This window comes from Thermobia domestica, chromosome 2 (assembly GCF_964235325.1).
Source record: "Thermobia domestica chromosome 2, izTheDome1.hap1.1, whole genome shotgun sequence".
Classification (NCBI taxonomy): Eukaryota; Metazoa; Arthropoda; class Insecta; order Zygentoma; family Lepismatidae; genus Thermobia; species Thermobia domestica.
Window position 1 is genome coordinate 354,747,706 of NC_137455.1, and position 7,722 is coordinate 354,755,427.

Here is a 7,722-nt window from a genome sequence, read left to right on the forward strand (position 1 = left end):
AATTTCAACTATTGCAGCAAAGTCAGGTTATACACAGTAGTATTCTACGAAAGTGACTTAACTTTAACGGAAATTCTTGTACGTGATATCTCAAATTTTGTCGGCCTTTACAATGACTGCTTTCCATACCTCTACAACAACAAACCCTCCGAGTAATTAGAACTGATGTTAACCACCAACATTATAGCCAAAATATAGTTAGGTGTTCTATCTTACGGTATAAACTTCCTCTTTACAGCTCATGCAGGCACGCAGCCAAGGAGGTTCCGGAGGAGACCAGAAATTAAAAAAAAAAAAAAAAAAGGGAAGGATGAAACAAAATGAAATGAGAAAAAGAAGGACCAGCGTTAAAACTAAACTACAGGAGGCTTTTGATTACTCTTTCTTATGAGGAAATTTGTATTACTTGCAATACATGGTTGCGAGGTGAGTGATTTATCCTGGAGGGATCAGGAAATTTGAAATTTCTAGAAAAGATGCGGAATTCTCAGAATTTCTGTTACTAGTCAGGGAAATTTCAAACTTCCGAAAGCATAGTGCCGTTCTGTAACAGCGTGGACACTTTTTATCATAATTTTTCGTCATCGCATTCTTGCAATATCAAACATGTTATTTCAAAAACAATTTTCTACTGCTCCTTTAACCTGTCATTTGAAACAGACAGTAGTTGACGGAGTAATAAAAACAAAAATATATGTGGAAAGAAAGTTCTGTTAACATTTGATTCAACAGAAAAAGGAACGCAGATATTGCAAAATATTTTACAAAACATTATTGAGTATGTACTTTTTATAATAGTGAATATATACTTTTTATAATAGTTGAGGTCATAATGAAAGGAAAATTGTTATATTTGAACAAACAGAGGAAGGATGTAAATAGTGTATAATCTTTTTCAATACTTTTTTTTTTTAAATTTTACTCGAGATTTCTTTTTAGTTTATTAAAATACTTACCAATATATCATCACAAACCAATATATGTTGATAGTAAAGTAGTTTAGATTGATCGAGCTCCTGGGCCTTCAGAATTTCATGTCACCCCCCCTTCCCCGTTACGAAATCCTGGCTAAACGAACCAATATATGTTCCAGTAAAATTGTTTAGAATGATCGAGTCCCTGGTGTGATGACCACAGTATTTCATGTCACGGATCCCCCCCCCCCTTTCACGAAATCCTGGCTACGTGCCTGGTTCATGGTTTTAGCGACAGAAGACTGTGAAACTCTTTTCATATCTTGTCCAAAGTAACCTCTGATGTGCAAAATAACCCCGTCTTACGATATATACAGGGCTGGATTTAGGGGGGTGCACCGGTGCACGTGCATCCCCCCTTCGTTGTAAATATACACTGTCTAAAATGAGAAGCTAGGAGTGAAAATAGCAACACTTTCCGAAACTTTCTGTCATTATTTTTCCGTTTGGGGCTTAAGAGAAAGCAGAGCTTTCCAAAAGCAATAATTTAAGTCAATTTTCTTAACGTTGAAGGAAAAGGATTTACCAAGCAAAACAATATAACATTTGTCAAATAGGGGAAGAAAACAGAAGCCAGTAGGAGAGAATAACTTTTTTTCCTGCATATCATTTGTGACTCTCTTTAAAATAATACCATACCCCCCTCCCCGTTCTATGTATCAGCGTTGTCAGGGATAAACACTATCTACGCCTGTCACTTTGAAGAGTTTCAGTCTGATTGATCATTTTAGTAGTTATTGGTGCACCCCTTCGGAATATCCTGGATCCGACCCTTACGACAGAGCATAGCACTTGTTTTACTAAGGAGGGATTTTTGAAAATTCGAATGGGGAAAGGAGAGAAGAGAGATGACAATTATCTTAAAATGTCCATATTTCGGAGTCTCTGAATGGTAGAGACATGAGAGTCTGTATACCATCATATATCTGTTTAAAATCATTAGACAAGGCTTTCAAAGTTTTTTTAATATTTAATCTAGAAGGGAAGAAAAAGGGGGCATTACAATTATTACAATAAGACGTCCATATCACGGGATCTGAAGGTTAGACTCATGAAGTTCGTCATTTAGACTTTTCGTTTAAAATGATTAGACGTTTTTTTTTCCTAGAATGGCAAGAAAAAAGGCTGAAAGAAAAATGGTGGACTTACAGTTGTTGTAACTAGATGGAAATATGTCGAAATTCGTTAAGGTTAGAGACATGAAATTTGATTTTTAGATTTTTCATTTAAAATAACTAAAAGCCGTATTTCAGCATGTTTTTTTTATATATTCCCTAGAAGGGAAGAGAAAACGCGGGTAGATAAAAAAGAATAGGGTTGTAATTGTTAAAATAAGATGACCATATCTCTACAGCGTATTTTGATGTTCCCTTAAGAAGGGAAGAATTATAAGATGACCATATCTCTACAGCGTATTTTGATGTTCCCTTAAGAAGGGAAGAATTATAAGATGACCATATCTCTACAGCGTATTTTGATGTTCCCTTAAGAAGGGAAGAAGTATAAGATGACCATATCTCAAAAGCCATTAAGATTAAGAGATATGTTAGTAATATGAAAACTGCGAGGTCGTAGACCGATCAAATGCTGGGGTTTAGAAACAAAGTCCCGAGCTACCTGAAAACTAGTGTTAATACAAAATTTTTCAAGGTTTCTACGTCTAGTAATTTCAGAATTCTGGTGAACAAGCAGAAAAAACACTTTCAAGCTCCCTTCCTTTTGTTAGGGGTCGTAGTCACGAAATCTTGCCTTATCTACAATTTAGGGTACAGAGGCGACTAGACCTTACGTTTTCCCCGTAAGTTTTACGTTTTTATTTTTATTTTCTCCGTAAAATTATTTTGTCCGTTTCTTTAATAATTCAAATACATCATAGCCGTCGACACATAAAATATATATACAATTTTGTAAGTGCATTTTTTTTTTATTAGAGGATTTGGATCTCACAAACTGATAACAACGTAAGAGAACGATGTAACTTAGTATTCAGAGAAAAAATACAACTTGTTGCGTTTTTACCTCCTATCTAGCCGGTACGCCAGCCTTATGATAATTTGGTTTTGGTACCTTAGCCTTCATCTGTCAACATCATTTTTGTCATATCGGAGCTCCGATCGGTCGTGATATACTGATATCAGAAACAAGCTACTGTTAACTAATAAAAGCATGATTGTCATAAACAGACGCTAATGTAAACTAACAAAGGCACAATAAAAGCACCAATGTCAAGAATAAAAGCACTAATGTCTAGAACAGAAGCTACTGTGAACCAATAAAAGCAGAGTTCCAACTGATTGTGAATTTCAGTGTTCTGCTATTATTTTTGCAAGTACAAAGAAAGATGTGGGACTGTTAAGAGGTGCAATTTCATTAAAATAGCCCTACACTTAAAAGACAACGTAGATTCGTGTAATATACGTGGTTGGTTAGATTTGATTGTACCTTTTTTTTAGCACAGAGGTTATATGGAACGAAAACCTGGCTTAACCTGGAATCTGAGCCAAGTGATCTCCCACAGAGAATTGTAATATACTATTTGTGTTTTATGTGTTGCACAATTGGTTTCAATGAAATTGCACCAGTTTTCAATCAAAATTAGTGTGTTACAATGTGAAACCGTACCGTATATATTTGTTATATGCAAATTCTCAATATCACATATCTTTCGTTTTTTCCTCTAAAAATCAAAAGGTCTTCCTTTTTCCTTTCTGAAAACTCTGCCAACCCTACGAGCGACATTTATAATTATAAAAAAAATAAATAAATAATAAAATAAAATAAATCCTACGACTGATCAGTGTTCCAATGTAATGTATAAACATGAAACCTGAAGCAAATTTCTAGGGAATACATAATTTATATGTGTTTTCGAAGAAGGTGTGTTGAATAAAAATGGACGAACAAATAAATGAGTGGAATGTAATTTTGTAGATCACTGAATGCAATATGGACTTAAAAACTTAAAACATCTCAGATAGATGGAACACATTACTGCACGAGATATCTGGGGAAAATGGTGGACATTCTTGCAAAGTTCTAATCCTTATTCTGTATTGATACTAACATCTTAGCAAGACAATTGTTATAGAATTCCTTTCTAACGACGTCTGAATAAATTCTTTAAATTCTTAACATTTTTCATTCTTAATTGATATTCAGCGCTAAAATCTGCTATTACTTACAACAGATATAAGATACTTTTACATAATAACAACAGCCTGTACTTGTTAGTTGCTTCCGAGCGAAAGATTGACTTGATTATGCCATTCCTTCACTATGCTGAACGTAATTCTCCGATAAATCATCGAAAAATGCTTAAATTGGCTAATTCGTTCGAAGGTTATCCAAGATTTATTTGGATTCACTCTCTGCCAAGATCTTCATTGGCCTACAAAGACTATTATGTTACAACACGTAAGTATAAGATAATCAGTTGACTTCTGTACGTTGTTAACAAGTAGGTGACGTCAGTTGACAGTAAACGAATCAAATTAGATCCTTTACATTTAGTGGTAAATAGAGTTTTAAAATTTGAATATTTTTACAATATGTTTTTCGAATTTTCAAAGAAAATAATGTCTTAATAATTGAACAAAATATTCCATTAAATAAGTAACTATTCCGAACATCAGCAATTGTTCGACGGGTTAATCGAATAATGTACAATTGCTTAAATGATTAATCGAATGGTGGAAATTGTTCGAATGATTAATCGAATAGCGGACATTGTTCGAATAATGAATCGAATGGAGGACATTCTTATAATAATTAATAGAATATCGAACGTTGTTGGAATAATTAATCCGCTAATGGATATTGTTCGAATAGTTAATCGAACAGCAGACATTGTTCAAATAATTAATCGAATACTGGCCAATGTTGAAATAAATGATCGAATACTGGACATAGTTCGAATAATTAATCGAATTCTGGAAATTGCTCGAATAATTAATCAAATAGTGGATATTGTTGGAATAATCGAATAGCGAACACTGTTCGAATAATTAACAGCATAGCGGGCATTGATCGAATAATAAATCATTCGAATAAATAATGGAATGACAGATATTATTCGAATAAATAATCGAATAGCGGAGATTGTTCAAATTATTAAACGTATAACGGACAATTGTCATCCAAACAAAGAAAATTGTTCAAGCAGCAAATGTATACACGACTCCAAAAGTGCATTACCACCTGCAATTCTCGTTTTCCTGCAATAGCAGGCAACCCAAAAAGCTCGGCGGTTGGGTTGGTTCCGAATTCGAAAGGCGCTGGACCAAACCTCAATTTTGTAATAAATATATCAGTGTGGCAGACTGCAAATGAGAGAATAAAACAAATTGTTAAAAATAACAATAATATTATCATGACGGAGATGGATGACATCAAAAGTTACAAAATGATCTTACTTAAGCAGTTCAAAAAAGATGAATGGCAAAAGACACATATCAGAGGAAAACATTTCTCTCTTCACCTCCCAAAAAAAGAATCTCATAAAAAAGAAAAAAGTTACATAAAGTTACGTAAGTTTTAATATAAAAGCCCCACTCTATATTGTGAAAGTTGACACGCGAAAGGCAAGAACAACTGAATCAAAGTGAATAAAATTGTGCACAGATATTGTAGACGTAAAAGGAGGGAATACGAGTTTCGTATTTTCCTGGAAAAAACGGTTGGGTGGGGCACGGACCCCTCCAAACCTTTTATCACGAAATATCAAAACTGCTAGTAACAGTATGTCAGAAGTGTGTAAAAGACATGAATAATTGCAACGGAACATTTTGTATTGAAAATACGCAAAAACTAAAGGAATACGGCCTTTTTAAATTTTCTGCGGAAAAACGGATTTAGGGGCAAAAGCTCCCACCCAAAATTTTGAAACTTGATGTCCGAAAGGCAAGAAGTGAACCGAAGTGAACGAAATTAAGCGCAGATATTGCAAACGTAACATGAGGATACGAGTTTCGTATTTTCCTCGAAAAAACGGTTAGGTGGGGCACGGAACGTGGCACGGAAAATCAAATGTGCTGGTAACAGCATGTCAGATGTGTGTAAGGGACATGAAGAATTTAATCAAACTGCGTCTATGGACAATACGCAAAAAATAAAGGAAAACATTTATTTAAATTTTCTGTGAAAAAAACAGTTTTAAGGGAAAAAAGCTCAAACCCAAAATTTTGAAAGTTGATGCCCGAAAGGCAAAAGGAAGTGAACCGAAGTGAATGAAATTGTGCACAGATATTGTAGATATAAAATGGGGGAATACGGTTTTAGTATTTTTCTGGAAGTAACGGTTCGGTGGGGCACTAACCCCTCCAAACCTTTGATCACGAAATATCAAAAGTGCAAGTAACCGTATCTGAGATGTGTGTAAAGGACATGAAGAATTGCAACGAAACTTTATGTGTGGACAAAAAAATAAATGAATATTGTTTTTTTTTATTTTCCGCGGAAAACGGTTTTAGAGGGAAAAATTCCCACACAAAATTTTGGAAGTTGACGCCCGAAAGGCAGAAGAAAAAATGAAATTTTTCAGTTTTACGTCTCACGCTTATGCCGGTTAGGCTAAAGGAGACAGACGTTGATGATGAGTAATGAATGAAATGGTGGAATGAAGAAAGTGGGAGGAAACGGAGAGCCCCTAGAAAACCCACGCACACGGTGTTTGTCCACCACAAACTTCACTTAGCGGGGGCTGGGATCGAACCCAGGATCCCAAGCACCAGAGGTGAATGCTTTACCACTGAGCCACGGCGGCCCCTGAAAAGCAGAAGTAAACCGAAGTGAATAAACATTTTCACAGATATTGAATACGTAAAATGAGGATACGAATGTCGTATTTCCCTGGAAAAAACGGCCGCGTGGGGCAAGGACCCCTCCAAACATTTGACCACGAAAAATAAAAGTTCTTGTAACAATATGTCAAATGTGTGTATAGGACATGAAGAATTGCAACGAAACTTTGTGTATGAACAATAGGCAAAAAATGAAAGAATACGTTTTCTTAATGTTCTGCAGGAAAACGGTTTTAGGGGGGCAAATGAACCCACCCCAAAAGTTTGAAATTTGACGCCGAAAAAGCAAGAAGAAGTGAACCGAAGTGAATGAAATTTTTCACACATATTGTGAAAATAAAATGTGGGAATTCTAGTTCCGTATTTCCTGAAAAAACTGTTAGGTGGGGCACGGACCACTCCAAACATTTGCTCAGGAAATATCAAAAGTGCTAGTAACAGTATATCAGATTTGTGTAAAGGACATGAAGAATTCCAATGAAACTTTATGTACGGGCAATACGCAAAAAAAAAAAAAAAAAAAATGGAGAAGGGTTTTTCTGCGGAAAAACTGTTTTAGGGGCAAAAGCTCACACAAAATTATGAAAGTTGACGCCGGGAAGGCAAAAAGAAGTGAACCGAAGTGAATCAAATTGTGCACGGACATTGTAGACATAAAATGAGGTAATATGGGTTTGCTATTTTCCTGGAAAAAAAGGAGTGGGTGCGGCACGGACCCTCCCTAACGTATGATCACAAAATATCAAAAGTGCTAGTATGTCAGATGTGTGTCAAGGACATGAAAAATTGCAACATAACTTTGTGTATGGACAATACGCAAAAAGTAAACGAATACGGGTTTTTCTAAGTTCTGCGGGAAAACGGTTTTAGTGGGCAAAAGCTCCCACCCTAAATTTTGAAAGTTTAACTCGAAAGGCAAACAGAAGTGAATCGAAAAAAAATGAAATGAA